The 16,768-nt window shown below is 40.5% G+C and overlaps 1 long non-coding RNA gene across 2 annotated transcripts in view; it reads left to right on the top strand.

Moving 5' to 3' along the window:
- The first annotated feature begins 5,551 nt into the window (after nucleotides 1–5,551).
- The window catches only part of LOC103103060 (uncharacterized), a 37,137-nt gene continuing 25,920 nt past the window's right edge, over nucleotides 5,552–16,768 (top strand). For both annotated transcript variants that reach the window (XR_008917198.1, XR_008917196.1), the window contains exon 1: nucleotides 5,552–5,825. This is a non-coding gene — a long non-coding RNA (uncharacterized LOC103103060). The remainder of the gene's footprint in view (nucleotides 5,826–16,768) is intronic.

Genomic DNA, 16,768 nt, shown 5'->3' with positions numbered 1-16,768 from the left:
GCACCCATAACTAATACTCTAGATGTGATCTGGCAGAATTGGACTCTGTGCTGGAATCATATTATGTGAAGACCATTCATAGCACAGCAAGGGCAAACATAAATTACAGTGGGGTCACAGTGAAGCAACTAAGAAAGGAGAAGGCAAGTACTTGCAGTCAAAGGACTATAGGATTTGAACCTTAGGACTGTCTGATTGGATCCTGTCATTTTACAAGTGAAGAAATTTAAGATAGAGAAGTTATGAGATATTCTGTTGTCCTGATCTCAATCCAATCCCCTATTAAAGGCAGTTACATGGTAGAGTGAATAGAAAGTTAGGGTTGGAGTAAGGAAGACCTCATTTAGGGGACAGCTAGGTTGCTTAGTGGATTGGGAGCCAAGCTTAGGGACAGGAGGTCCTGTGTTCAAATTTGACCTCAAGTACTAGCTGGGTGATCCTAGGTAAATCACTTAACTCCCATTGCCTAGCCCTTATTGTTTTTCTGTCTTGGAATCAATATACTTTATTAATTCTAAGATGGAAGGTAAGAATTTTGTTTGTTTGTTTGTTTTAAGAATGCTAGGCTTAGGGTAAGGAAGACCTCATTTCCAAATGTGCCTCAGCTATTTTTAGCTTCAGGACCCTGGACAATTCATTTAACTGGCAATTCACTAAATTGTGCTTCAAATTCCTCACCTGCAAAATGTGGATAATAATCATTTCTATCTCATGTTTATCGTGAGGATCTGTGGAGATTTTTTACTTGTGTAGGTATCTGTAAATATATACACACACATATATGGGCATTTAGGTGGTAGAGTGGATAGCATGCCTAGCTGGAAGTCTGGAAGATTCATCCTCATAAGTTCAAATCTGGCCTCAGACACTTATTAGCTATGTGATCCTGGGCAAGTCACTGAATACTGTTTGCCTCAGTTCCCTCATCTGGAAAATGATCTGGAGAAGGAAATGGCAAACCACTCCAGTATCTTTGCTAAGAAAACCTCAAATGGGGTAAAGAAGAGTCAGACACAACTCAATACATACATATATATATATACACACATACATGAATCTGAGTCAGGGTAGAACATTCCTGTGGAGCTAGTATGTTTACTGATTTGGGATAAGTCCTTTCTCTTCTGGTGGCCTTAACTTCCTTTTCTGTTATGTGACGTCCCCTGTGATCCCTAAATGCATGTATCTATGAACAATACCCCAGATGACCCAGAAGTTGAAGAGGGGGAAGAGGGGATGGGCGCTGAGGACAGCTTGGGGATATGATCCAGGAGGAATATCTGTCATGAACATCCTGAAACTTAAGAGAAAAGAGAAGTAATGGTTCAGTGTGATTTCTGGAGACTCTCCAGGGATCACAAGAGTTTATCCTGTCTGCTTTATGGAAGTAGCTTGACCCTGCTCAGGATACCTCCTCCTCAGTACATTGGCTGACCGGGCTGCTTGCTGCTGATCTACAGTCCTGCCCTCAATTCTATCTTTAGCTCTGTCTGTTGGGTGCCTGAGTAAGAGATATTGCAGGTAGGGGAAGGCAGCTGGGGAAAGTAGGAAGAATTTTGGGATTATTGGTCTATTGAGAAGTTGTTTCTTGCTGAGATAATAACAGCTCACATTTATATGGCTTTATATGGTTTTCAAAATGCTTTACTATACATAATCCTATTTGAACCTCAGAACAACTCTATGAGGTAGGTGCCATTATTACCATTTTACAGATGAGAAACTGAGGCTCAGTAAAGGGACTTGCCCAGGATGACCCAGTAATTGCCTCAGGCAAGATTTGAATGTATATCTTCCTTGCTCCAAGTCCAACACTGTCTCTCTGAGCAGGTTTCTTCTGCCCCAACTGAGGATGTCAGAATTGCCCCAGGACCAAGTGAAATGTTGGTCCTCTCCATCTGGAGGCCTGGGGATGGGAGAAAGGGGGAGGAGTGGGGCCAGCTTGTATCTACTTTTGGGTACCAGAAGTCACTGGAGATCCCTAGTGATGATATTCAAGCTCAGGTGTATCCTTTGATTCCTTAGAGAATGGGAATGAGAGGCAGGGAAGTTTTCTCCTATTTGAACTGACATAGTTGCTCCCTAGCACCGGGAAATACAATGTGCTTATCTCACTATTCCCTACCTCAATGTCCCTATCTGTAAAGTGAAAGTGATGCGGGTGGTGGTGGTAGGAGGCAGAGTGCATTATCTCATGTACTGATAGATCATTGCAAAACATTTCCATATTCGTAGGTTAATATTAAACAGATGTTTACTCCTCTCACTGATTTGAAGTGAGTTGTTTTAGGAAAAGCTCACATTTATATAGCACTTATTAAGGAATCTTTTTCACTCCAACATCTCTTCAACCCTTTATCCCACACAAGGAATAATAGATGTAGAGCAGGGAAGGATCTCAGAAGTCAGCTGGTCTAACCCTCTCATTTTACAGATGAGGAAACTGAGGCTGAGGGAGATTACAAGTAACTTGGGTTTCAAACCAAACTTTGGATGTTTCTTTTCTATGATGTATATTCATGACTCTGGATTTGGTGAGAAGATGCTGATCACAGTCCAACTTCTGATTTTTTTTAAAAAAACCCTTACTTTATGCCTTAGAATCAATACAATGTATTGGTTCCAAGGCAGAAGAGCTGTAAAGGCTAGGCAGTGGAGATTAAGTGATTTGCCCAGGGTCACATGGCTAAGAAGTATCTGAAATTAGATTTGAACTTAGGGTCCTAGGGTCTTGTCTCTAGTCTTGGCTCTCAATCCATTGAGCTACCCAGCTGCCCCCAATTTCTGACAGCTGAGAAAACTTTATTTAATTGTCAGAACCTTTTTTACATGGCTTGAATATATCCTTTAATGGATAGTTGGGTCACCTCTACCTACTGTTTAGAGACTCTTAACTAAGGATCTAGGTTATGCTAACCAGAAAATCCAGTCAGACCCAAAGACTGATTCAAGGAGTTTTCTTGTAATTGTACATCTCAAGTAATTTAAATGTATCACCTGAAAACCAGACCAATACTGATCAATCATTTATTGTTTCCATGTTCTTTTGATTATTTCCAGATACTTGGGGAAACTGGGACATCTCTGTCTAAATTCAGGGAATTGCACCTTTTTGCTCTTCTCCTCTCAACTTGGAAAGTCCTTAATCTTTCATCTAATTAGAAATCAGATTACTTAATGTTGTATTGTTTCCTTTTAATTAATTGATCTTATTTAATAATTTAAAAATATATAAATGTCTGTCTCCCCCTGTATTTGGGGTCTAACCGTAATCTGAGGAAGAGATCTGGTCCCGATTTGTTAGGGAATTGGCATCCATTGATATGCTTAACAGATCAACCCTTAGTTTCTTCAGTCATTTCATCTTTCACTAGCCACAGCTTTTTCCACTGGACCACAGTGCTGCAGCTTTGTCAAAACAAGCCTGTGCTCTTCCTGCCTCCTTTCTTCAGAGGTGAAGAGGGCAGAGCCTGCTCTCTGCTGAGAGGAGCTGGGCAGAAGACTCTGTTATTAAGTACAACGCCTGACAGCATAGCTCATATATTTCCCGTGGTCGTCGGAACATCAAAAGCCAAATGAAGTTGCCTCTTGCTGTTGGATAGCCTTATGAGTGGACTGCTTCTAATCAGGGCAGATAAGGAATTTCATATCAGTTACATAAAATGCCCACATGCTCCCATCTAGCCAATTATCTTTTTTTTTTCCCAATAAGAGAAAATGAAGTGTTCTGTTGAGAGAGGGGAGGTAGGGACTGAGGAGAGATGGCCAGCAGGAGGGTAGGAGACCTGATTAAGAAAGGAGCTACACCTGACCTAGCTAGCAGCTGCCTCAGCTAGAAATACACAGACATGAATCAACCTGTACCTGGCCCATGAAAGCTAGGCAGGAGATGATTAGGGGAAAGTGCAGGGAAAGGCTGTGTCCTCCAAAGTCATCCAACTTCAAGTGCAGGATAACCCACCTTCTGCTGGGATTTTTCTGAAATCAGGACTTAGCCCTTTGGCCAGGAGAGAGTAGTGTCTCTGGTGAAGGGACCTGATCTCTCTGGTCTTGAGGAAGACCAGGGTTTAAATGCCATAAATCACTTCAATTTTCTTAGCTTCAGTTTCTTCATTTGTAAAAATTTCTTTTAAACAAGAACTGTGGTTTCATTATTATAAGAAACTCCCATTGAGGTAACTTTCTACCAATGCCAATCAGCTCCCTATTCTGCAATTTACAATCTGAGAGAGCTACTAAAATCCCCAAGTGGTTAAATGACTTACCCAGGGTCACTCAACCAGGATGACAAGATTAGAGCTAGGTAGCTCAGTGGATAGAGAGCCAAACTGGAGTGAGGAAGAACTGGATTCAAATCTGGCCTCAGACACTGCCTAGTTGTGTGACCTTGGGCAAGTCACTTAATCCTAATTGCCTAATCTTCTTCTGCCTTGGAACTGATAAATATATTGATTCTAAGAAGGAAAGTAAGGATTAAAAAAAAATCAGAGACAGGGCTTGACTCAGTCACTGGTTCTCTATTCTATCTGTCCTGTAACAATAATTGCTGATGTTTCTATAGTACTTTAAAGCCTACAAATAGTTCCCCCCATAACAATTTTGTGAGATAGGATAGTAAAACCATTATCATCATTTCCATTTCACAGATAAAGAAACTAAATATCCTAGAAGTGAACCTGGACAGTGTAAAGAAGAGCAAGTAGGAGGGTGAGGAGCCTCAAGTTCATGCTATAAGTGGATTATTTATTTGAAGGGAAAGAAGATAGTTGAGCCTAGAGAAGAGAAACCACAGGTTGGTGGTTGAGGAACATAATAGCTATTTCTGTGTTTTAAGGATTATCATGGAGAAGAGGGAATGGACTTGTTCCACTTGGATTCACTAGAAAGTCAGAACCCAGGGGTGGGGGTGGGGGGATGGGGGTGGGGAATTTGAATGAAACATATCAAGATTGAAGGTAAATAAAAACTCACCCTGGGAAGTTTTGAGTTTCTTTCAATGGAAGCCTGCAAGTAAGTTAGATGACCACTTGTTGCATATGTTGGTGGGGGGTGGTAGTGGTTAAATCCTTCTCTTACATCTTAGAAACAATGGGTTCCAAGGCAGAAGAACAGTAAGGGCTAGGCAATGGGGGTCAAGTGACCTGCCCAGGGTCACACAGCTAGGAAGTAGCTGAGGTCAAATTTGAACTCAGGTCCTCCCATCTCTAGGCCTGGCTCTCAATTCATTGAGCCACCTAGCTGCTCCCATTTAATTACGTTTTGAGGGGATTCTTACTTGTGCAAGTGTTGGACTACATGGTCTCTAAGATCCCTTCCAAATCTAATATTCAGTTTTTCTGTGTGTGGGGAGGGGGAGGGGGGAGGGGACTCTGTGAATTAAGGTCGGGTAGACAGTTCAATGGATAGAAATGGGAGATCCTAAGTTCAAGTCTGTGCTCAGACATTTCCTAGCTGTGTGACCCTGGGCAAGTCACTTATGTAGCAAGGAAAGGAAATTATAGCAAGAGCAATAGGCCTGGATTCCAAGCTACTGGGTCAGGGTTCCAAACTGTTGAAGAGACAGTTTTTCCAACAGTACTCTGGAGCTGCAAGTTGAAGGGAAAGGTGTGTGGCTGAGACATCCTGGAAATCCATCCATCAAACAACTGGCCTTGAGGATTTACTAGCTGTGGTGAGAGAATATCTCCAGTCTTCCTGGGGGACAGCTGGACTGGGGAAAGATCTTGCTGGCACATCTGAGGACATCAGCTGGACTCCTGTACCTGAGTCAACAAGGACTCTATTTGTGAGAAATCTGGTTACCCGCTGGACTTGCCTTTAGGAAGGTATGTAATTAGTTAAGGTAGTTAAATAGTGAGTTTAATTAGAGGGTTAAGCAGTCAGATTTCCTTTTTCCCATTTTCCTTCCTCCCTTCATCCCTTCTCTGTTAATAAATTCAATATTCTTTATATGGGCTGTTTTTCCCTTTGTATTACCTTCCTTCCCCCTTTCCAACATATAGATTTAACACAACCCCTATTACTTAGTCCTAACTGCTCCTCTGCCTTGGAAGGGATATTTAGTATTGACTCTAAAACAGAAGGTAAAGGTTTTTAAAATAAAAGACTGTGGGGGCAGCTAGGTGGTTCAATGGATTAAGAGCCAGGTCTGGAGACAAGAGGTCTTGGGTTCAAATGTGACCTCAAACTGATGCAGACAGGTTGATGTACAGATATTGATAGGTTGATGTCAGGATGTAGGTGGGAATCCTGTAACTGGCCAAGCAGCTTAGGCACAGTGAACTAGAGACTTTCTCTCCTTGGAGGCTGCTTCAGAACTAGCAAGATTTAACCAAAAGTGCTTAACATATCATTAGCATCTCATTTGCATTGTAATTTTCACAACCCACCCCCAAAACAAGGTAAATTATGGGTAAAGCCATTTGGACTAAAGTGAACCATGGGCAAAGTGACTCAGTTTCTTGGAAGGGCAGGAAAACAATTGCTCAAACCAATGACCCCTTCCTTAGTAAGTAATCAAGATAAAAAGCATTTCTGCAAAACGCTTAGGGGCTTTCCCTAGCCACACATTTCCATGGCCAACCCTTTCCATCTTCATGGACACTCTATCATCAGAGCTATTATTCTACCACCTTCCTCTCTCTCAATACAGTTTGTTCCCTCATCATGGAGATTGCCTGAGCTGTCAAATCTTTGGACAAGACCCTAATTTTGCTGCCCACATCAAGACACTTCCCAGCTGTGTGACCCTGGGCAAGTCACTTGACCCCCATTGCCTAGCCCTTACCACTCTTCTGCCTTGGAACCAATACATGGTATTGATTGATTCTAAGATGGAAAGCAAGGATTTTAAAAATGAATGAACAAATTAATTGGTTCTTAATGAATTAAGAAGGGTGAAAAAAATCCTAAAATATTCAAGTTTGTTGAAGAAAGTTCTAGTAAATTGAAATCAGAGCTGCCTGCAGAAATTCATACCCTAAAGGACTATCCATAAAGTAAGAGCTCCAAAACAAAAAAGACCATCAAAATTAATTATTGTTACTTTCCCTTTTCCTGGGAGAGGGAAGAGAGCAGCAATAGACTGCCTACAAATGTTCAAATTTCTTGGGACAAAGTAAAATACTTCACTCTATTGACTTATACAAAAGTCTTTGCAACTTTTTACATACATCAATTAAAAAAAGTCTAACATGCAATGTTTTCTCTTGTTAAATCACTTGTTTTACATGAATTATCACTGTGTTGCCAGAATATTCTTCATTTCATCATAAAACCAGAGTTCTCACATTTATTATTTCTTTTTTCAGTAATAGTTTGTTTTTCCAATGGTTCCAATTGCCCATTTAGCCTTGAATATAGACCATAGCTTTTTTAATGGGGTTTAAATCAAATGAGCTCCCAAAATGTTGGAGTATGTTAACTTTTATCTCTTCTATAAATTTCTTTCTTTCTTCTTTTTTTAGGTTTATTTATTAATTTATTTCTACCAATTACATATAATAAATTTCCATATAAGTTTTCCAGAAATATATGATCCAAATAGTTTCCCTCCCTTCTTTCCCCCTCCCTTCTGGAGTTGACAAGCAATTCAATCTAGGTTATACATTTATTATCATAAAAAACATATTTCTAAATTATTCTTTTTTTTGTATGTGAATAATCTTATAAAACCAAACCCCTAAAACATATAGCCAAATAAACAAGTGAAAAACTGTATGTTTCCATCTGCATTCTGACTCTAACAGTTCTGTCTCAGAAGGTGGATAGCATTCTTTGTCCCAAGTCTTTCAGAATTGTTCTGGAACATTGTATTACTGAGAGAGTAGCTAAGTCTTTCACAGTTGATCATCCCACAATATTGCTGTTACTGTGTACAATGCTCTCCTGGTTCTGCATATTTCACTCTGCATCAGTTCATGTAGGTCTTTCCAGCTCTTTCTGAAATCATTGGATAAATTTCTTAGTCTTTCCTGATGTAGTATATAGTACAAATCCATGATGTATTGTAGTCTTCTCTCTGTAGGAATTTCTAGAATACTAGAACAATTCTACTTCCTAGTATATTAATACATTTATAAGTTTACCATTCCCTCAATAGGAACAATACTATTTCCAGGACCAATGGAAGGGAAAAAATCCCTCAACAATTTTTAGGGAGATGTTTTACTGCCTGATGCAAATGCCCAGATCTTCTAGACTTTGTATGAGCTCATTAGGATAAAGATTTGAATATTGCTTTGAATGAAAAAGTGAATTTTGTTGATAAAAATTCCTTTTTTCCAAACTCCAGTCTTCCAATATTTGTAAAATCTTGCCTGACAATTATTGTTTCTTCAGAATAATAGTTAACAGATTTTTTTAAAGGTAGCTAGGTGGTGCAGTGGATAGAACATTGCACTTGGAGTCCAGAAAACCTGAATTTGATTTCTGCTTTGGACATTATTTATGTGGCTGTGAACCAGTCATTTAATCTCTGTTTAGCTCAGGTTCCTGGTCTGTAAAATAGGGACAATAATAACATTTACTTCCCATGGTTGTTTATTATTATTATTATTACTCCCCTTCCTACTCTCCCAACTTTAAGAAGACAATGCCACATTTTAGAGAAATCAGTCAACCACTCCTATAACTGCTATCTTTGTCAGTTCTGTTTTTTGTTCGGCCAGATTTTCCTTTGTGTTTCAATGCAGCTGAACCATAATCCATTGTGGCCTCAAATCATTCTTAAAACTCTTGATTTTCCCAAAACTAATACTTACAAGGAATACCACTAAGACATCATTGAGGGGCACCTAGGTAGCACAGTGATTATAGTCCCAGGCCTGGAGTCAGGAGGAGCTGGGTTCAAATTTATCCTCAAATACTTCCTAGCTGTGTGACCCTAGGCAAGTCATTCAAACCCAGTTGCCTAGCCCTTGCTGTTCTCTTTGGAATTGATACTGAGACAGAAGGTAAGAGTTAAAAAAAAAAAGTCATTGAAAGGTATTCTATAAGAACTATAGCTTTTGGAAGTTTCCTTAAAGTAATTGATATTCCTTCTTAAAAAACCACAGAATTTCACCATTCATAAGCAAAGGATAAACTATGGGAGTGGAAACACCGAGAAAAAGCAACTGCCTGAATACAGAGGTTGAGGGGACATGACAGAGGATAGACTCTAAATGAACACTCTAATGCAAATACTATCAACAAAGCAATGGGTTCAAATCAAGAAAACATCTAATGCCCAGTGGACTTATGCGTCGGCTATGGGGGGTGGGGGGGAGGAAAAGAAAATGATCTATGTCTTTAACGAATAATGCTTGGAAATGATCAAATAAAATATATTTAAATTTCAAAAAAAAAACCCCACAGAATTCAGAACAAAACTATAGAGAGAAATGAAACGTACATGGCATAAAACCCAATATTTGACTCACAGAGAACTAGCTGAAAATAGGAAACAGATAAATTCAGTTTCATGTGGTCAAAGTCAATCATTTTAAGTCAATCTACTGTCAGTGGAAGCACATATATATGACCACTACTATCACAAAATGAAACAATATCAAATTATTACTTGTCCCAAGTAATTCTTCTGACACTGTAGAAGGAAACTGCCTAGTAATCTAGGTCTCGTGGGGATTCTCTTGGTAGAGGGAGAGCTCAGCTCATCTCCCAGCTCTGCATGAGCTCTCCAGATAGAAAGGTCTCCTTTGGGAATAGGGTACCACCGGGGGCAGGTTGAATGGGGTGTTCTGGGAGGACCAGCACCTCTTCACCAAGCCCCTTTCAGGTTGCTCATCCATCTACCTTTGGTGTCCATCTTTCCTAATTCTCACCTATGGCTCCAAGAAACTACAGCATTCACAGAAGCCACAGTCAGGTAAAGTCATCTTAGCAGATGGGTTAAACCAGATGGAAGGTAACCTACAGGCTTCATACTCATGGGTAATCGAGGGGGATATCTACCCCAAGCTTGTGAAGACTTCCCTCAGGAGAATGGGCAGATGAGAACAATTCATTCCAGTGGCCATAAAAGTAACAAAGCAGTCACCATGGAATGCTTAGAACTTGGTCAGACATCATGGATGCCAAAGTCATCCACTGCATTCTGGGCCATCACCAGTCTTCTTGGCTTTTGTCTTGCCACTGGATTTTGATTACTCTGGAAGAAAGAATGATGACTTTGTGCAACTCCACCTCACTTGAATTCAATTCACGAGGAGCAACTAGATAGCAAAATACAGTAGATAGAGAGTCACACCTGGAGTCAAGAGGACCTGGGTTCAAATCTGTCCTCAGACACTTCCTAGTTGTATGATCCCCTGGGCAAACCTCTTAACCACATTGGCTTAGCCCTTGCTCTTCTGTCTTAGAGTTGTTATGAGGACAGAAACTGAGAGTTAAAAAAAAAATAAATAAATAAATTCAGTTTGCAAGCAAGTCAAGACATCACATAGAAATGTCAGAGTTCTCTTCAAAACCAAAGGAAAAACAACAATAACCTGAGATAGCTTCTGGTAAAGGAATAAGGGAAATTTCCAGTCATTTCATTTGAGGTGTTATATATTAGTCTAATTTGCACTTTAGTTTCCGAAATGCCTTTCCCCCACCTCAAGTCTGGGATTTAGATTCTCAATCTCTCTCTCTCTCTCTCTCAGCCAGGAAGTGTCTGAGGTAAAATTTGAACACAGGACTTCCCATCTCTGGGTCTGGCTCTCAATCCACTGAGCCTCCTAGCTGCACCTCCTAGGTTACTATTTTCATTTTACAGATAAGGAAATTGAGATTCAGAGATTGGAAATGAGTCGTTTGGGGTCACACAGTGAGTGAGTAGTAAAACTAAGAATCAAAACTAGGTCTTCTGATTCCTAATCCAGGGCTTCAGGGAAGATAACTAGGGTCCAAAGTGAAGGGGTTTAGAAGCTGTCATGGGTCACATGAATAGAAATTTAGTCTGATTGGCTGTTTCAGCTTTTGTAAATAGGAGGCAGATAGTTTGCTGTTCAGGTATTCAGCCACATATGCAAGCCCTTTTAATATTTTTGGACCCCAGAGGCATCAGGAATTGTCCATTTTTCTTGCTAGCATGGCAGTTTAGCTCAGATTAATCCCTCGATTGCCTACCACCTGCCACTTTCTTTCGTTCTCATTTTGGTGGGATAGTGGAAGGGCCCTCTTGCCAGCAATTAATTTACCAAAATAAACAAGAATTCTGCTTTTCGTGACAAATAACAGTTTCAGATGCTGCTCTTAGGGCTGCCAGATTGTAATTTGCAAGCAGAAAGAGCTTGTCAGGTGCAGGTGATTTGTCTGGGAGTTTGTGGAGAGAGAAGAAACTTCACCAAGAGAAGTTGGAGAGCCTGGGGATGTTGGGCTCTGACATTTCCTCTTGGTCTTTCACAGTTTGGGGGATTATCTCCTCCTCTATTGTAGATGAACCTGACTTCCTCACCCAGTCCTCACTGACCTCCTTTGGAAACCTAAGAACAACATTAGCCAAGTACTTTGATTCTCAGGTCTCTTGTTCTTCTTCCTTAATGGTTGAAATCTCAGATGACTCAACTCATTCAGAGGATCATAGGAACATAAATTAATAGCTGAAAGGGCCCTTAGAGGCTATTGAGTTCACTTCTTACAACTTTACAAGTAAGACAACTGAGGCACAGAGAGATTGTCTAAGGTTAAATAATTAGGAGATATCTGAGACAGAATTTGAACCTAGATTTTACTTGACTTCAATTTCAGCTCTCTATCCATTATTCCTAGTTGTCTGATCCATGGTGACAGGCCTTTTGTCATTTGTCCTGGGAGATCTCTAACTAGGGAGTAAGTTTTGCTCTGTCATTAAAAAAAAAAAAATCCTTACCTTCCATCTGAAAATCAGTACTGCATAGTGGTTCCAAGGCAGAAGAGTGGTGAGGGCTAGGCAATGGGTATTAAATGTCTTGCCCAGGGTCACCCAGCTAGGAGATGTCTTAGGTCAAATTTGAATCCAGGACCTCCTATTTATAGATATGGTTCTCAATCCTTTGAGCCACCTAACTGCCCCCTCAAGACTGAATCTTGGCTGCAAACTCTCGGCTTCCATTCTTTCTTTAAGTAGAACCAAAGTCTTTGGCTTTAAGTTCACTAAAACCATTACTGTGCTTGACAAAAATATGTTGATCATTCAGTGCCTTCTCCAGCATCTCTACCTGCTTTTTGGAGACAACATGGAGTAGTGGATGGAGAGCTGGAATTCAAGTCAGGAAAATCCAGGTTTAAATTCTATCTCAGACACTACCTAGCTGTGACCTTGGGCAACTAGTTTTTTTTGCTTGTAAAATTGTAGGAGGGTGAGCTCCATGACTTCTAAGGTCCCTTCTGGCTGTCAAATTATGTCCCCATGATCCTAGGGGTGAGTCATCTGGAGTCTCAACCACTGAAGCAAAAGAAGAACAAACTATCTGAGGGCTAAGGCACAATGCTTCACCAGACAGGAGCCATTCAAGGCTGTGCTGGGAGGCTGGAAGCAACAATTAAGCCTAAGAACATTGTCTTCATCTCAGCCCTGCTGAGAATGAATCCCTATAATCACTGCTATACTCTCTTCTGCCACTCCCCAAGGCACGGCTCACCCATTTTTACTTCCTAGATAGGGGGATCCATCAGACTCCCATTGGATACCCGATTCCTTTGCCTCCACTTCTGGGCTCTTCACTATTTTGCAATTCCTGTTCCATTTACCTTCTATTTGATTTTGATTGTATTAGTGAACCTGGAACAACCCATTACAAACAAGGGAAGACTTACAAAGAAAAGCCAAAAAAAGCAATAATCTCTAATTTTTTTCACTGTGCACTTCATTAGTAAAAAACTTTTGAGAACATATGACAAATATATGTATTTTTACCTAATTGCAAATTACATATTATCATACTATCAATGATATAGTGATTTAAGTTTTGCAAAGTGTTTTATAAACATTTCTTTTTATACTCACAACAATTCTTGGAAGTAGACACTATTACTATTCCCATTTTACAGATGAGGAAACTGAGGCAGATGAAGGTCAAGTGATTCCTTTTTTTTTTTTTGGTTCAGACTTTTCAGTCCTGTTTGACTCTTCATAACCCCATTCAGGGTTTTCTTGGCAAAGATACTGGAGTAGTTTGTCATTTCCTTCTCCAGTTCATTTTTCAGATGATGAAATTGAGGCAAACAGGGTTAAGTGACTTGTCTAGGGTCACACAACTAATAAATGTCTGAGGCCAGATTTGAACTCAGAAAGATGAGTCTTCTTGACTCCAGGCCTGGAACTCTATCCACTGTGTCATCTAACTGCTCCAAGTGACCTATCTTCATTAATACAATTAGTAAATGCTTGGAGCTGGATTTGAGCTTATCTTTTTTAGTCAATCAACAAACATTTATTAATTATCTCATATATGCTAGCCAATGTGTTAAATTCTTAGGATACAAAAAGAGGTAAGGAAAACTTCCTAAGGGGTAGCAAGGTAGCTCAGTGGATAAAACACCAGGTCTAGAGTCAGATGACCTGGGTTTAAATCTGGCCTCAGTTATTTCCTTGCTGTGTGACCCTGGGCTAGTCATTTAATCCCAATTGTCTAGCCTTTGCTGCTCTTCTGTCTTAGAATTGATACTAGGACTGAAGATAAGAGTCTAAAACAATTATACGCCTTGCCCTCAATGAGCTTACAATCCAATGGTGAAGACAACAGATAAACACCTATGTACAGAAGTAATATACAGGATAAATTGGAAATAATGAACAGAAGGAAGGCATTAGAATGAAGTGGGATTGAGGAAGGCTTTCTGTACAAGATGGGATTTGGGGTGAGACCTAAAGGAAGCCAGGGAAACTAATAAATGGAGATGAGGAGGGTGAACATTCAGGAATGAGGGACAGCTCAAGAAAATGCCAGGATCTGGTGAGCATCTTGTTTCTGAAATAATCAAGAATGCCAGTGCCACTGAATGGAAGTATATAGATGAGAGTAACATGTGAAAAGACAGGAAGGTAGGCAAGGCTTTAAAAACAAAACAGTTCTTACCTTTCATCTTAGATGCAATACTAAATATCAGTTCCAAGGCAGAAGAGTGGTAAGGGCTAGGCAAGGGGAGTCAAATGACTTGCCCAGGGTCACACAGCTAAGAAGTATTTGAGGCCAGATTTGAACCCAGAACCTCCCATCTCTAGTACTAGTTATCCACTGACTCACCTAGCTGTCTTGAAGGTAAACTAGCTTTTAGAAGGCTTTCAATGCCAAACAGATTTTGTATTTGTATTTGATCGTGGAGGTACTAGAGTTTGTTAAGTGTGGGGGGGGGGGGATAGCAGAGATAGGATAACTGTGGTTTTGGGGGGGAAATTCCTTTTTTGGCTGAACAAAGGATAGATTGGAATGGAGAGAGACAGGACAGGGATGAGGTGATAGAATCTGCACCAGAGAAGTGACAGAGTCAGTCAGAGGAGAGAAGGAAGTATATTGGGAAGATCACAAAGGTGAAATCAGCAGGCTTTGGCAACAGATTAGATTTGGATTGTCATTTTTATTATGTTAACTTAACCTACCCATGAACAATTACTATTTTAACAGATTATATTTGGGAGGTGAGAGGGAGTGAGGAGTTGAGGATGAAACCTAGACTGAAACTAGGTGTCAAGGCTGAAGGACAAGGAGGAGGATGCAGCCTCTTTCATAATAAGGAAATAAGGGAGAAAGATAATGAATTCAGTTTTAAATATGTTGAATTGAAGCTGTCTAAAAAGCAGTTGCAGAGGTGAAATTGGAGGTGAGCAGAGGGAATGGGCAGGAGAGGTGGATTTAGGAATCATCAGCTTTGATCAGATGGTCATTAAATCCTTGGTAGCTAATGAGATCCCCAAGCCATGTATTCTAGAGGGAACAGGGAACTCCTTGGGACACGTATGGCTAGAGGGCATTGTCTGGATTAGGATCCAGCAAAGGAGACTGAGAAGGAGCAGTCTGATAAGGAGGAGGAGAACCAGTAAAGAGTAAAAAAGTATTTCAAAAACCTAGAGAGCAAAGTGTATCAGAGAAGAGGGTTATCAGAGGTTGAAGAGAGATCAGGAAGGATAAGGACTTAGAAAAGACCATTAGCTTTGGCAATTAAGAGATCTTTAGTAACTTTGGGTAGAACAATTTCTGCTGAATAATGAGGTCAGATGCCAGACTGCAGGTTAACTATAGAACAAGAAGAAAAGAGGTGGAGTTACTTATCATTGACAACCTTCTCAAGGAATTTACCCTTAAAAATGATAAGAAACATGGGTCCATACTAGATGGGATGGATGGATAAATGGGGATTTTTTGAGGATGGGGGAGATGTAGGCATGTTTGTAGGCATTAGGGAAGGAGCCAGTAGATAGGGAGATATTGAAAATAAAAGAGGGGCAGCTAGGTGACTCTGTGGATAGAGTGTCAGGCCTGGAGTCAGGAGGACCTGGGATCAAAGCTGGCCTCAGATACATCCTAGCTGTGTGACCCTGGGCAAGTCACCTAACCCCTTTTTCATAGCCCTTGCCCTTCTGTCTTAGAGTTGTTACTTAGAAAGTAAGGGTTAAAAAAAAAGAAAGTAAGAGAGAGAGAGAATGATAAGACAACCTGCTGAAGAAGAAGGAATGAAATGGGGTCATTTATGAATGCTTTATCTTGGCAAGGAGAAAGATCACATCTTCATGTGAAACAGGGCTGAGGGAAAAGAAGGGGAAGTTAGCAGATAGCCTCAACTTTTTTTTTTTTTTTGGTAAAGTATGTAGGCAAGGTTCTCAGCTCAAAGGGGACAGGGGGGGATAATGGGAGGTTTGAGGAGAGATGAAAAGATTTGGAAAAGCCAATGTGGAGACTGGGATAATGCGTTGTTAAGAGAGATACAGTAAGGTTACCTAGCACCAGTGAGGGCCCAGTTGAAGTTGTGTGATTTTAATTTATAGTGGATCTAATAAGAACAATTGTATGGTTTTCTTTCATTCAGCAGCACATGAGTTGGAGCAAAAGTGGTGGATAGGGAAGAGGGAGTGAAGTAAGGTTGAGATTTGATAAGGCTCAATCAGTGATGCAATAAGGAACTTAGGGAATCTAAAGAAGAGGACAACTAGAGTTGAATGGGTTCATCATGGGTCAAGATGGGGAAAGAAGAGGGTTGCTAGTGTAAGGAAGATGGCCTGGGAGAGAACTAAGGGGCCAAGAAAATGGAGATGGTATGGGCAGAGGGTAGGATTTGGTGGGGAAAGGCAGAAGGGAGAAGTGGAAAGACAATGGATTTCAGTCAGATAAGAGGATTTTGGAATTCTTGAATAGAGAGGTGGTACATTTGTGGGGGATGGCAAAATCAAGGGTACAAACATCTTTGTGTGTACTTTGAGATATGGAAGAGGAAGTAAGTTTTGGGAAATGAATAGGTTGAGGAACTGAGTAGTTAAGAGTGTTTGAAACAAGAATCAGTCTGCATGTTGAAGGCCCCTAGTATGAAGGCAAAAGTTGAGAAGAAGAGAATAATTGTGATCCAGGCACCAAATTGAGGAAGGACATGGTAGTCTGTAAGACAACAGCTATCAGGATTTTGATTGGGTAGCAAAAATAACCAGTATGGACCTGAAAGGAGAAGTTACAGAGTAAGGAAATTAAGAGGAGAACCTAAAAGTGGAAATGGGGAGCAAGGAGGACTACAGTTCCCCTGTCTCAACCAGTAAGATGAAGGGAATGAGTAAAGGGGCAGTAAGTACTGAAAAGGGTTGCCAGGGAGAGGGAAGCCA

Source organism: Monodelphis domestica, chromosome 1 (assembly GCF_027887165.1).
Source record: "Monodelphis domestica isolate mMonDom1 chromosome 1, mMonDom1.pri, whole genome shotgun sequence".
Classification (NCBI taxonomy): Eukaryota; Metazoa; Chordata; class Mammalia; order Didelphimorphia; family Didelphidae; genus Monodelphis; species Monodelphis domestica.
The sequence above is the reverse complement of the archived record's forward strand: the minus strand, read 5'-3'. Positions and strand labels throughout refer to the sequence as shown.